General features: G+C 47.2%; 1 protein-coding gene across 9 annotated transcripts in view; it reads left to right on the forward strand.

The window, feature by feature from the left end:
* Positions 1-15194, forward strand: part of lpp (LIM domain containing preferred translocation partner in lipoma) — a 120759-nt gene that overhangs the window by 10393 nt on the left and 95172 nt on the right. For 8 of the 9 annotated variants that reach the window (XM_035524541.1, XM_035524539.1, XM_027007729.2 and 5 more), the window contains exon 2: positions 8828-8875. The exons of the other annotated variant lie outside the window; for it this stretch is intronic. The gene's annotated coding sequence lies outside the window, so the exon portion shown is untranslated. The remainder of the gene's footprint in view (positions 1-8827; positions 8876-15194) is intronic. 9 annotated transcript variants of the gene reach the window in all.

Genomic DNA, 15194 nt, shown 5'->3' on the forward strand with positions numbered 1-15194 from the left:
GTAGGTGTGTATCGCACGCAGTCCACTATCTAGAAGAGGTTCCAGGAAAAACACACAGCGAAAGCAACTAGATTTGTGTTCTAAACAAACACTCGCCTCTCACAAAAGGTTTGATCTCTGTGGTGCAGCGACCGCGTGTGACATTAGCTGCTGCCTGGACGTTACACAGCACAGAGCCACTGTGCCTTTGAAGAGACAGCACGTGTGAACTTAAGTCCTAATGCTTTATAAGTAATAATGGCTTAACCACTGCTAGGCCTATTACGTAAAGGACAGCTTCCAGCAGTACTGAAGTTGTCGTTCTGTGTCTGTATTCCTGAAACCAGAGAGCTGATTGCAGTGTGGTGTTATGGTGGAGGGATTGGTGGTGGTGTTATTTGCCAAAAAGTCGCACTAACGTGAAACCTTTACCTCTACCTCCCAACACACACACACACACACAGGAGCCCAGCTTGATGTGTGGCTACTATTGGCAGAAGGCAAAAAAAGAGGGTAAATACCAGTACTCACCGAGGCATGTCCACGCACGAGGTGTGCCAGTGTGCAGCTGACCTGCGGTCTGCGTAATGATTTCTTGTTGGTGAGGGGTCATGGGTTCGGCTTCACATTTGCGTCCTGCACGTCACTACACCTGCTCTTCCCACACCACCTGCTCTCCACAGGACAGTAGAGAAACCAGGAGGGGGTACAAAAACCTTCCGCACAGGTTATTTTCAAGGCTGTCTGCTGTTTACAGTGTAGCATGGTGATTAAAGTCTCTGATGTGGGTCCAAGTAATGCGCGCGTGTGTGTGTGTGTACGTGTGAGTTTGAGAGAGAGTGAGTACGTGATTGTTGTATGGAGTATTTTCAGGCTTGTTTACGTTTCCTTATTAGTCAGTAATCCTGCTGTAATTCACACTGATGGAGTTTGACTGAGTGGGACCAGTCGCAGAACCCAGTACGGTGCGTGTACGCACGCAGACACACACACACACACACACACACACACACACACAGAGAGACACGTGTGCCATGGAAGCAGCCAGAGCCTTGCTGTACTGAACTGATTTAACACTACACCTGCTTTTAGCAGTCCTGCCCTGTTCCGCTCTTCTGCTAGTCTGGCCATGATGACGTGATTAGCCCAATTTATTTTAATATTGCTGTAGTGTAACTTGGGGTTTTTTCACAACCTGTCAATACTCATAAATAAAGAGGTTTAAGACCCTGAAATGCACATTTTTGTTCCTTTTGTAATTAATTGCAGGGAATTGTTCTATAATGTTATCACATTCATCAAAAACCTTTAGTAGTGCCAGTTGTTTTCTTGCTGTGTTTTTTTTTAGCCTGAAGTTAGCTAGTTGGTCTAATCTCATCTTTAAAAGCTTTTTAAAAAGCAATACTGATAGGAATTGTTCTTATTACACAGTACAGTGCGGAGCAAGGGAAATGGTTGGGATGAGCTCTAATGGCTTATTACCCAGACGAGCAAAGTGTTGGATATTCTACAGGGAATTCAAATTGCTCATTTTTAGCTGCCGTTATTGGTATTTTGCACAAATTCTCCGGCCATTGTTGGCTGCCTTTTTTAACGCAATAGGGGTCCTGGCTCTTGAATCTACTCGTGAGAGGGAACGGCGAGTGTGGTTTTGTTTTTTTTTTTTGTTTTTTTTCTTCATGAAGGAGGGAGAAGATCGATATGGCGGAAATGTTACACTGACTTTAAAAATGTGCCGCTCGAGGTTGTCGCTTCAGTACTGGAACGGGACAACATCTCTGTCCTGCTTAAAAGGAGGGGAAGTTAAAATGTCTGGATTCTAACCTTACCGTCTGATCCGTGTTGCTAGTGCCACCTTTGTTTGGCTTTGGTGGGCTAGGTCTCTAGTCACGGTGTTATCACTGGCTTCTTAGAAAGGTTTTGTGCCTCGTGCAGACCAGGTCGTAGGTCACTCCCGTAGTCAGAGCGTGTTTCTGGCTCGCATGGCTTGCGTTAATGGACACCAAACTCTTTGTGGTCCAGGAATATATTTACCTACTGACCCAAATCATGTGATTGACAGGACAGCTCCTTACTGCTCTGAATACCTCCCTTACCGGTCTGGTCCAGAACCACCACCTCCTCTGAGACATACCGGTCTGGTCCAGAAGAACACACCCTCACACTGCATCCTCTGTCTTCGTGTCTGACTAGTGCTTTGTGAACTAAACAATCTTACAGGAGAACTACTTGGATTTTTAGGGTTATTTATGGGTGCACTTGCACAAACAATTTTAAAATCCAACAACTAGAACAAAAAGTAATATATTAGAATATATTAGGATTACAACTAATTCTTAATTTCATAAGTAAATACACAATTAAAAAAATAAAAATGACTACTTAAGCAAAAGGTTGTTTTTTTTTTGCAGGAATGTCTCCCAGCTATGGTCTCATCTTGAGGAAGATGAGATTTCTCACTGACAGGAAATGATCATCTGGGTCCCTTGTCAGCGAATGAAAAGTGTTTGAGCACTACTTCAGGCGTTTTACACAGTACTCTGATGGAAACAGATTCACTCTGTGTTCATAGATTTTGCAGTTAGGGTGAATAAAAAAGATGCGTTAAATATATATTCACGTGTGCTTGGCCTTAGGCGTGTGAGGAGATCACAGTTGCTGACAAGAAAATATTTACCAGCTCTTGACGTGATCGTGAGCATAATGCCTCAACAAAATGTAAATATTTACATAAAGATTCTGCAACAAATGTTTTGTTGTGTATATATGTAGTGTTTGAAAAAAACGAATGGACTCCATTAATAGACATCAAAAGACATTTTGAGTATCAGGAGTGAGTGAAATGCACCATGAAGATTCACATGAAACTTCTCAGTGTCCGTAACATCGTCGCTAGTGTGTAACCCGAGCCTGACGCCCCATGACAGCCAATCCCTGAATGACCCGGAGTTGATTCGATTAGCCTTTGACCTCACCTTCAGACGTACAGCTTCGCTCATTATGGTGGGACTCAGGATTCAGAGACTCGTGTAGCCATGCAGTTCTGTAGTCGCTTCTCTTCTGGAGTTATCTTGAGCTCCTCGCAGTCCTTAACTGTACCCGGTATGGTGAAGCGTCACGTTCAAATACATTAATGTAAATAACGCACACTGGGCGTAACTGGGCCACAACTCCCACAGCGGTGAGCAGGGTTTAGTGTTGCCGTTCGGAGTGGTTTGGATAATTGTTCAGCATATTTGTTCACGTATTAGTCACCGTGACGTGCAGACCTTGTAGCAGGTCTGCCAAGATATGAGATAATGCGTAACGTTTTGTAAGGCCTCGGTTTCTTCCGCGAGTGCTGGCCGGAGTCCAGTTTGTGCCACGCGAGACCACAGACAGCGAAACCTCGAACGGCTCTAAATTAATGAAGGAAATAAACCGGCAAAGACCGGAGCGCCGCTCTCCTCTTAAAGAGATCAAAGAGCGGAAAAGGAGCCGGGTAAATAAATACCACAGGAGAGGAATACCAATCGCGGAACTCTCCCAGCCTTAAGCTGTCATACTGAGGCAGGGTAGTTGGAAGTGATTTGGCTAAACGTTTGCAGGAATAAGGAGATGACCAGTTTAACATCCTTCTGCTGGATGGAATCTGTGTCATATAAAAGTATTAAAAGCCACGAGCAAAATTCTAACAAGTGGGATTAAATTCAGTAACATAATTCTCACCTATTATTATTATTATTATTATTATTATTGTTGTTGTTGTTGTTGTTGTTTCTCTTGTTATTATTGCCATTGTGCCTCTTAAATTTCTGAACCATTATCGTTATTGTTATTGCATAAAGTGGGCTAGCCCACTTGCTAAGTGGGATCAGAGCAGATCCAGAGAGCTTGGGGTGACGGCCTGCTCCTCCCCAGTCTGTGCTCCACTCCCCTCTGTGCTCCCCCCCAGTCTGTGCTCCACTATCCTCTGTGCTCCTCCCCAGCCTGTGCTCCACTCCCCTCTGTGCTCCTCCCCAGCCTGTGCTCCACTCCCCTCTGTGCTCCTCCCCAGTCAGCACCCTTCCACCCGTCTCAAACCCGGACATCGGGCCTGCTGCCCCTCACGGATTACAGTCTGACAGCTTTAAAAGCAGGTTGTCAGAAAGGCGGCAGAATGAAAATATACAAACACAAACAACAGGCGAAGGTTTAGACCTGCCATGGCTGCTGCGCCGTCCTCTGGGTATTAATGCAGTAAAAAGGTTTGGCCGTGAAAGCTGAGCGGTTCTATTAAAAGAGAAACGTGTGTGTGTGTGTGTGTGTGTGGGGGGGGGTTTAAAGGCTGGAGTGCACGTTGCCACATTAGTGTGTACTGCTGGAATAACAGGGCTCAAGCCTCTCGTGTCATGCAGTCATTTCGCCTCGCTGCAGTCTCTTGGTGAGACAGACAGAGAGAGAGAGAGAAAAAGAGAAAGAGAGACCTTAGGAGTTATTTAGATACTGAAGGAGTTATTTCCTTACTGTTTCATCCTGTCTGTTCTGTCTCAGAGTGTACTGTGTGTGTGTGGATACGTATGTCTTCCAGGCACTAAAACACTCGGGAACATTCCTCTTTGCAGCTGGAGACCTCCTGTTCTCTTCTCGTACCCACTAGCCATGGTCAATATTTAAAGTGTCTCAGAACAGAGCCTCGGTCGTCACAGTCAGGCTCGTCAGATCTAGATTAAGATGAAGGTGTTTCCTAAACCCTGTAGTCTGGTTAATCCCCCCCTCCCTTTGGCCACGAGTCTCTCATAGGCCCTGAAGTCAGAGAGTGCCAGAGAAAACAGGGCGATGAGTGTCTCGCTGCTTCCTGGAGACCATTTGACTCACTGTTGGTGTGTGAGTCACTTATGAGGCCTGTCACACACCACACCAGCTCATACGCCAGGCTACATATGCTCAACCCACGCTGGCTGCTAAGAACATGTGCATGGTTTCTAATCATTCGGCCTTTGTTTTGGGCGTTGCAGGGATGAGCGTATTTAATTGGGGCAGGTTTGTTGTGGTGGGGGGAGACGGGAGAACTTGACCTCAGGGTTCATGGGTTTGATTTATTGCTGCCGTGACCCCGCGTTAGGTGCCTGACCCCAGCGGCTCCGTGAGGAGCGTCCTCCTGTTTGGCCGCTGTAAGCCGTTATGAGCAAAGGCTTAGGGTAGCTTTTCCACCGTGCCCCTGTAGATGAAAGGATGGATGAAGAGAGAAGGCGGGGGGTGCTAGAGAGAGAGAGCGAGACACATGGATGAGAAAGGGAACGTCTGGAAGATCAGGTGATCTGGCCTGCTACGCATCTCCAGCGAGCCGTTAAAAAGAGATGCCATGACATGCAGCGCAGATAACGCGTCTGCCCACGGCAGATGTGCCGCTTGGCTGTGTTTTGAGAGCTCGTTTGTGCAAACACACTGCCCACAGATACACACCGCCTGTGTGACTTCGCCACCCGCGACGTGTTCTACGGCCCGCCGGCATGCCGGAACCTGCAAACGCGCGCCTAGTTTCCTTCGTCACGTTTAAACGGCCAAGAACACTTTCCATGCCGCTTTTCAGTGAGGGGTCAGAGTCCCGCGAACACCTCATGCAGTCGTGCGTAGAGAGCCGTGGTGAGTTTGAGTTGGAGTCCGATAACTGCGCGGTCCTTTTGTCTGACCATAAACACACGTACAGTTCTGTGGGTGCACAGGTCTGACGCTGAAGCCCTGGGAGGACGAGGCCGGCCTGAGGGCCCATGCCGTGCTTTCATCCCTATACGGACAGCCTGCTCCGAGCACCCCTCTTCCGGCCCACATTCCTGGCATACCGGGCATTCGTGCCCCGGCAGTGGGACGGCACGAGGCCTCATTAAATGGCGAAGCGTCCCGGAAGGGGGTTGCGCAGGGGCGTGTGCGGCTACCACTCAACCAGGAGACTTATGAGTTTGTTCTGTTTTTGTCCTGGCGTGTAAAAGTCTTGCACGTGACTCCAAATCCTATTTACTGGAGGGCAGTCCTTCAGGTTGATAGCTGCGGACGATAGGCTGCCCCGCGCTGACAGGCTGTTTTTATTTGGGAGTGCGAAATGGATTTGAGGTGCCTGCAAACGTCCCGCAAGGGCCCCTGATGGTTGGCGTGATAAATGCATTGCGTGCACCAGTTGCTCACGCAGATCAATGAAAGAGGGAGAGTGGAACTCTGACCCACTCGCTCGCTGTGCAATTACCCACCAGTCTCACACACACACACACACACACTGTATGAAGCAGATGAGTCCTCAGCCATGTGTCTGAGAGAGAAAAAGCATTTCCTACAGGGCGGTAATCGGCCTCTCTGACGGGATGTAAATCAGAATGCCTCTTCACCGCGCCCATTTGAGGCAGCATTTTGTATAACGTACACACATGCAGTAGAGCGCTAACTTTGGCCTACTTTTTTCTATTTTGAAACCGACGTTCCAAACGAAACCACAGGAACCCTGATTGGCTGGAAGGCATGAGCTTAAGAAATGATTGTTTTGTGTGAATAATTGAAGCTGCAGCCCTGCAGACAGACAGACAGACAGACAGACCAAAACAATGGCACAGAAGCAACTCTCAGCTCGCCGAGCTGGGTTGGGCTTCCTGGAAAGGGGGAGGAGGTGCCATCCCCGGGCAGCGTCTCACCTGGAGGCTTCCGCACAGCGTGGCTGAAAATTACGCTCAGGGTCGGGGCCTGGTCACTTGTGCTTCTAACGGGCTTATGTCCTTTATCGGAGTCCCCCTCCTCTGACATACAATACCCAGCGCACGCCCTGCGCTTCACTCTCCGCCGCTCTGAGCCCAGGACCCTCGTGGTTATTTACATCCTACCGAACAGGGAGGTAAACGGTGAAGGTTGATGTCAGAGGTACGCATTTTTCCATCAGGCAGCAGGAGGGCCACCTCCTCTGTAAATACGAGGCTCAGCGAAGGTCGCGTGACGGAAGTAACCCTCTCGAGGTCAGCTGCTTCCCACAGTGAGAAAGTGTTTTCGATGTTTGAGAGAAGGGGCGTTCTCTGCAGCTAAATTGCATTTCTTTGACAGATTGGCCTCTTTGGAAATGTGTTAATGACTTAATGTACTTGTATTGGCTGCTTGCTTAAGTACGACTTGAGACTCCTTTTCTCGCTCAGACAGAAAAACGAAAGTGAGAATTTGTCTCCTCGCCTTTTGTCTGAAGAAGATGTGAGGCTGAAAGTGGTTTAACCTAAATGATCTTAATGGCATTGGAATTGAAATCAAATTGCGGCTCTATTTTTTTCTCCTTACATTAGAAGAGTAAAGAAGCAAATGCCTCGAACTGTCACATCCATGAACAGCAAATTCCTCCGTGATGGGAAATGAATTCCCTAACATACAAATGGTCTTTTTCTTTTATTCTCGTTCCTCTGCGTTTCTCTTCTTTTTCCTTTCTGCGCACTTAGCTTGAGTAGCACATTCCGCACGCCGGCACGCCGCTGTCGCAAGCTTGTCGCTGAAAAAGCGTGCGCCGTAAATTCACCACCCGGCGCGGGAGTTTTCGCTGGTGCCTGCCGGCTGCGTGGAACCGACTGGGCTCCGTGTGATTTACTAGGCCGGTCCTTCTGCCGTAGTGGACCACATGTGCCTGGTCACAGCCTGCTACGGCTGTATGTCACCGGCAGCCGGGACAGACACAGCCTGTCCAAACTGCCTCGTTTTCCCTCATACACAGCAAGGAAAATGATGTTCTGAAGCAAAAGGTGTCACAGACAGGTTCACGTTCCTCTGTCCTGGCATGAAATACTGCAGTGACTTGGCCTAACCACCGAGTTTGTGTTTATTCTTGCCAGGAAGCACTCGAAAACGATGACTGAGGGAACATATCCGTGGAAAACCGCGGTCTGTAGTAGATTCTGAGGTTTGGCGTTGCACACGGCACTGCATCACGCGTTCCTCATTTGCTCAGCCGTTCCTGGACGGCTGGCCTTTGCCTATGCCTTTAATTTTGCATGCAAATAGGAAGCGTTTTGACTTGTGCGACCAGTAAAACAATTGCGATTACATGTTTAAATGAGTCGCTTGTCTTCCCTGATGGGCATCAGTTTTCAACTTCTCTGTTCCCAGATGATGTAGACATCATTCCCACCTTTGGATATCTGGATGAGCACAAAGAGATTCCTGTTGTCTCTGCCCTCAATCAATCAGAGCTTTGACACGAAAGCTTTTGGAGACGGCGCAGACAAAAAAAACCCCCCCAAAAAACAACAAAAAACCCCAGCAAGTTAAAAAAGGGAGGCGCGCGTGGCAACTCTAACTAGTGAAATGAAGCATTGCTGATGGCGCGCCGAGTCACGGTGCTCACACCTTGTCGGTTCCCCCGCGGTCTCCGCTACATCTTGGCAACGTAGGGGAAACTGACAGTGTCAATTTATCAGAGAACAAGCGTGCCTCTCTCCAGGTAGGTAGTGGCGTCACGGTGCCCCGTCCCCGTATGTCGGAGGCAGTGTTCTTCTGGAACACCCCGGAGAAACATCTCCCTTAGTGTGTTTGGGCGCCTGCTTTTTGTTGTTAATCCTGACCGTATTGGTTCTATTTTCCACTTCGGTGTTTTAGAGGTGGAGAAAATACTGTATACAATATGTTGAGGTCACACACTGCCAGAAGAGTTATCTTGCATGATTCGTGAACTTATGAAATTATGAAAAAATACACTTAAAGTATATATCTAAAGGTGTTACAATAACTTTACTAGTGTAAATCGTAGCCTTTGAAATAATATTGTTTCTGTTTATGATGAAAACATTACATTCTCTCTCTCTCTTTCTCTCTTTCTCTCTCTGACACCCCACTCTCTCTCCCTCTCATCCTGCCCTGATGCCTCACTCTCTCTCAGTCTGCTGATCGTCTGGTAACTCACCGCTGCCTGTCATACAAAAGTCTGGTAAGTCTCATGCGGTCATACCTGTCCTCTCATGTCTTCTCATGTCTTCTCATGTCTTCTCATGTCTTCTCATGTCCTCGTCATCATTTAGACATGACCATCCACTACCTCTTTTCCCATTAACTAATGTAGGTTTGTCCTATAAAAAGGGTTTGTGTGTGCGCGTAACTATTCCTGCTTCACTCATATTAACAGCTGCTTTGGTGACCTGCTAATCTACAGCGTGCGCCATAACATGACCTATCAGGGGTCAGAGGTGTCAGAGACAGGACTCGGCTACGTTCCCGTTACGAGTCTCGAGGTTCAAATCCGATTTTTTTCTCAGATTGGGTTTGCCTATCCTGACGGTTCATGTTCATGTCTGTAATGTGAATGCGTCCGACCTCCAAAACCTCACAAACCGAATCATTTTTGCACAAGTCCCCTGCATCACCAACGAGACAATAATTGTCAGAGGGCTCGTGGTGCTAAAACTGGCAAAGCGACCATGCTAGTAGCTCCTGTGTTGAGTTTCACCCCGGAGGACGGCGAGCGGTTCGTCACCTGTACGTGATCAGGCAGAGAAGGTGGAAAAATGCTTTGGCTGGTTTTTTTTTTTTTTTTTTGCAGTGTCTGCTGTCACTGCTCCCCTCTGTTATTGTCGGACCATGACGTCAGCGCTAAGCACGCGTGCAGAGGGAAGAAGCCACACGAATCTCGTTTATGCCCAACGGCCACGACATGTATTCGATCTAGGGCCACATAAGTGAGTGACTCAAATCTGATTTGAAAAGATCAGATTCGTGTAGCCACACAGCCTTGGAAAAAAAATAAATAAATCAGATCTGTGTGACATTTAAGACAAAAAAAAGTTGGATTTGAGTCACTTCAGGATGGTCATGTAATAGTAACCAAACTGCTCTTCTGTCTTCTCAACTTCCTCGCTCCGGATGCAAACTCCATTTCACTTTTTCAGTGCTGGCTCTTAGAAAAGTAGGACATGAGCCCTTTGTGTATGTAACAGCACCAAATTTCTTCACCCCCCACCTTCATGTCGTCCTTGGTGTAACTGACTAATGCAGGGAGTCCTCCTCGCCAAATCTGCAAACAAAAAATCCTTCTCAGAGACTCTGCAGTGACCACACACACACTCCTCAGAACCCCTGCAACGTGCAGCAACACTTAGTTAGTACACCTCAGATTAGTACACCCACAGTTTTCTGACCTTTACCGAGAGGTGTTCTCAGTTGATGGCTGTATTGGAATGCCCTTAAAGTTAACGCCATCACGCAAATGTAATCCCCGAGGACACCAGCAAAAGCAAGTATGCAAGTGTGAAAAACACACAAGGCATCTGATGGAACAGATTTCAGATGCGTATACTTAGCAGCCACATTTTGGAATACATGAGTGGTGGTGTTTTGTTTTTTGTTTTTTTTGCTGTTTAAGACCCAAGAAAAGAAGCAGATCTCAGAAGTTGAACATGGCCGTTTCACTAAATGAATTTGTTTCTCCGTGTAATGATGGCGGTAAACGCTTCTCCGCTCCTAATCGGTTAGCTCTGTGATCTCGGGGAGGGTTGGGTGATGGGTGCTCACGAACGCCGAAGCCCCAAATCGGCGGTAGCGTGGCCGGCCCCAGCCCTGCTTCCCTGCTCAGCGTTGCTCTCAAATCCACAACCCCCCCCCCCCTTTGAAATGAAGGCTTTGCCCTGGGAACTGATAGTGGGATTGAGTGCGTGCGTTTGCCATTGATCTGGTAAGACTATAAGTGCAAGCAGAACAAATCCCCGTAATGATTGCCTGCAGAGGTGGAGCGGCAGCGCGCGCCATCTAGCACGTCTGCTCGGAGCGCCGCTCGCACAAATTAGCTCTCTGCCGAGAAGAACTTCTCCCAGACCTCCACTCTAAACTAGTTCATTAAACTAAATCCACTTTGATCTCCGTCGCCTGGTTTTTAGTGGCCAGTTAGAAGCTCTTCAGATAGGGATGTTTAGAGTGATGGAGGCTTCTCCGCAGTCAGGTAAGTTGTTAACACACACACACACACTCACTCACACACTCACAGACGGCTGTGTAAGCGGAGGCACAGATGGCTTGGAGTCCTAGTGGGAATGCGAGCTGCTATTTGCTGATTGTGCAGCATGGAACAGGTGGCCTGAGTATAACTGCTGTTCCAGCTGTGATCTTTCTCATCACGTCTTTTGCTGTGATCTTTCGCTTTATTCATTCCGTTCTGTTTCCGCACGCAGGAACAATTACTTTGCGCTAATCCCAGCTGGGCTTGACGATGCAAACGCCCTCTGCCTTTCTCTTATCTCACGTCAGGGCCGTGTTCTCAGCAAAGACTCTGTGAGATCTTTTGGTGTGTGGAGCCTCGTCACACACCTGCTGACAAATACACTCCCTGTTTATAACAGGTCCCTGGGGTGGTTTGTGCATGCTGCCACCACACAGTCCCAGGACAGACCCAATCCATCCGTGTTCTGTTGCAGCCAGCTACCCTGCTAATCTGCTTTGCGATCTTTCAGCTCTCTAGTCCAGAGAATCACCAGATATCTACCCTGCATGTGCAGGGTCTTTCATTCCTGGGTGTGATGCCACCTAGTTCTGTAGACCTTGGGAGCCTCTCTTTCCATTCTGAGGCATGGGTTAGGAGCACCAACCTCTGCACTCCAGCAATTAGTCACCAGTCCAGATCGTCTCTTGATCCCTTGATTCCTAATTTTGAATTTCCTCATTATCTCTCTCTCTCTCTCTCTCTCCCTCTCTCGCGCTGTTTCTTTTTCCCCCACTCTGTTTGGTTCTAAAGATGGCCCGACCCATGGTATCTCCCAGGGCCACCAGCATTTTTAACAGCGATCAGGGTAATTCACAGAGTGCCTCTTTAAGTGGATTAGAAGGGGACGCTGTTGTGTACTTGGCCAGGTTCCTTTATTTGCTGGGTCGAGCAGTGCAAACCTGGGCTTCAGAGGCTCAGGGTTGGTTTTTCTGAGAAGCAGGCTTTCTTGCCAAGTCCCACTCACTCAGAGGCGCGTGAGAAGTCTCCAGGTACCCATTCACCAGAAGAACTCTGACCCAACTAAAAGGAATCCTCTCCCACACTCTGTCACCGTCTGTCCCTCTGTGCCATTTTCTTAGACTTTCACCGAGTCTCTCCTTCTCTTTTTCGCAGTTTTTGAGAAACACGTCTCATGTTCATATTCACAGAGGTGAACTTGCAGGTTTAAAAAAAAAAAAGCAATAAAAATGCACACACGCAAGTAAAGAACTATACACCATGTTGTCCCCTGATTGCTGATGGGGGTTTGTTTCATACATTTTTCGGTGCAACTTTGTTTTGGGGCCATCTGGGTTGTTTCTTCCGGAAGCTACCGTATATGACTGAAGATGTGTACTGTTTCACTATGAGGAGGTATTAGTTTTTGTTCTGGCCTTTCTGTTTCTGATCAGTACTGCGAAGTTTGCATTTATGCTCTTTTGGGAGACCTCACTCTAGTAGTCAGCTGTTAATCATTGGAAAGTCAAACAGCAAAGTGACTTTAAAACACTTCAAATCATTAAGAAGATCTTAATATGCAACATTTTTTCAGAATCACCGGTTTAGTTCAGAACGCCTTTCTTGTGCTGCATATTCTCTCATGCGTGCTAAAGCACTCTGCAGTTGTGTGTAGAGTTCAAGGAGACATGATTGAAGACTCCATTCACAGTTAAGAAAAGCTTTTTGGTCATTGCATTCCCTTGGATTCTGCACGGATGCATGGATTCTCACGCCACCAGTCTGGGTTTATGTATGGGGGAAGGGGGGGGTGGTGTGGTGTGACGAGAACGCGTCAGGTCAGAGCCAAGGCAGAACCCGCCCTTCTGTACACAGGAAGCTAGGCAGCGTAATTAATTCATCATGCCGTGTATCACCACGGGGGGCGCTCACCTCATTAACGTTGAACCTGCCTCCATTAGTGGGACGAGGCCGAAGGTTTCCTGCGCACATCTTTCCCCGCGCCTCGTTCCCGGGACTGGCGATGCGTTTCCGTCGAGCGTGGCTGTGGAGTTTTTCAGAGTACGTTCGCTCCTTCGCTCTCCTGAAAGAGAGAGCGAGTTCGTTCCGATACGCGAAGGAAGATGAATTGTAGCGGTTGAAAATCTGATGTGCTGGGTGAGCCCACACTGTCTGCCATTAGCGCTGCTACATGCGATCGTTATCGGTTAGATAATACGGAAAGCGGAGGAGGTGCTTCATGATTGATGGGCAGACTGAGAGGTAGTTCAGAGTCTGTTCCACCTGAGGGGCATTGCCTCCTGACTCACACCTACTCCAAACTGCTGAGCAGAGGCTGTACATCTCGATTTTAACTCAGTAAATCAGGATTTAACCATTTTCCTTCTTAATAGTTCCAGCCAAAAGCCATGGCGTGTGCTCACCACGATGTACCGCCAAGACGGACTCGCTAAAATGCCTCGGGAGGTTTAGTCAGTGTATGCTGAACCTGTGAACTAATCTAGTTTAGTAGTCTGAGCACTTTCTCTGTCCAAATGTCGGTCACGCCACAGGAAGAGACTAGTTTAGCCGAGGTTCAGAAGAACATAACCTTTGCACAGCAGCAAAGTGTTACTGCAGTAACACTACTGGTGTTAACTTTACACAGCATAATCACTGCTGTAACAGCACTGGTGTTAACTTTACACTGTACGATCTTTGCAGTGACAGTACTGGTGTTAACTTTACACTGTATCATGACATGATGCTCATGCTAGAGGCTACATGGCTGCCTAAAAGGGTCAAATAAATGTTACAATCTTATATCAGTCACTAATTGGATAATGATCTCACGCATGGCCACAACAAGCACTGCAAAATAACACATCAACATTGAAGAAGCACACGTGTTTAAGACATTCTGAGTATTGGAGAGCCAAGACGGCCCCAAGTGTGACGATAAGACACCCTGCACAGATTTAGAGCTACACGGATTACTGCGGGCGAATGGCCAGGGTTTTGCTTTAAGCCTTCACAACATCACCGACCTTCAGTCATTTACGAATTAAAGACCACGAAAGTGACTAAAGGGTTGAACTTTTGCGGTAATCCACTTGGAGAGTCATGGAGGCCCCGTTTGCTAAAAGCGGCTTCTTTTTTGCATTCAGCATTCAAGCTGATGTCAGGAAGGGTTTAGTTATGCGGATCTAGATTTGATGCATCTGAGTAAGTGGGAGTCAGATGAATAATTGAGTCCTTGCAACGAAACACCATGCATTATCCATATACTGCAGTCTACTAAATAAAAATAACAGTATAAAGCTTTATTGGAAGTTTTATTTTTGAATGTTCACATAAATGAAGTAAAGAAAGTCTACCTAAAGCATATTTAGCATTTTAATGTAAAGGTTGCACAACATCAGAAACTAAAATAACTGACTACACAAAGAGGAGAAATGACTGATGTATGGTTTTTCGTTGAAGGGCTCAGTTCATTCCCAAATGTGTTTGATCTTCTGGTTGATATGATCACCCAAACGTTTTAGGACATTTTAAAGCGCTAGTAAACGAGCTGTAGTGTAAAGGTCTAGTTCTAGTGTCATATACACGGACACTGTATGTAGTGTGTGTGTGTGTGTGTGTGTGTGTGTGTGTGTGTGTGTGTGTGGTGTGTGTGTGTGTGTGTGTGTGTGTGTGTAGTGTGTGTGTGTGTGTGTGTATGTAGTGTGTGTGTGTGTGTGTGTGTGTGTGTGTGTGTGTGTGTATGTAGTGTGTGTGTGTGTGTGTGTGTGTGTATGTATGTAGTGTGTGTGTGTATGTATGTAGTGTGTGTGTGTGTGTATGTAGTGTGTGTGTGAATGTAGTGTGTGTGTGTGTATGTAGTGTGTGTGTGTGTGTGTGTGTGTATGTAGTGTGTGTGTGTGTGTGTGTGTGTGTGTATGTAGTGTGTGTGTGTGTGTGTGTGTGTGTATGTATGTAGTGTGTGTGTGTGTGTGTGTGTGTGTGTGTGTGTGTGTATGTAGTGTGTGTGTGTGTGTGTGTGTGTGTATGTATGTAGTGTGTGTGTGTATGTATGTAGTGTGTGTGTGTATGTATGTAGTGTGTGTGTGTGTATGTAGTGTGTGTGTGAATGTAGTGTGTGTGTGTATGTAGTGTGTGTGTGTGTATGTAGGTGTGTGTGTGTATGTAGTGTGTGTGTGTGTATGTAGGTGTGTGAGAGTGTGTGTGTGTGTGTATGTAGTGTGTGTGTGTGTGTGTATGTAGTGTGTGTGTGTGTGTGTGTATGTAGTGTGTGTGTGTATGTAGGTGTGTGTGTGTGAGAGTGTGTGTGTGAGAGTGTGTGTGTGTGTATGTAGTGTGTGTG

The sequence above is a fragment of the Electrophorus electricus genome, chromosome 3, assembly GCF_013358815.1.
Source record: "Electrophorus electricus isolate fEleEle1 chromosome 3, fEleEle1.pri, whole genome shotgun sequence".
In the NCBI taxonomy this organism is placed as follows: domain Eukaryota; kingdom Metazoa; phylum Chordata; class Actinopteri; order Gymnotiformes; family Gymnotidae; genus Electrophorus; species Electrophorus electricus.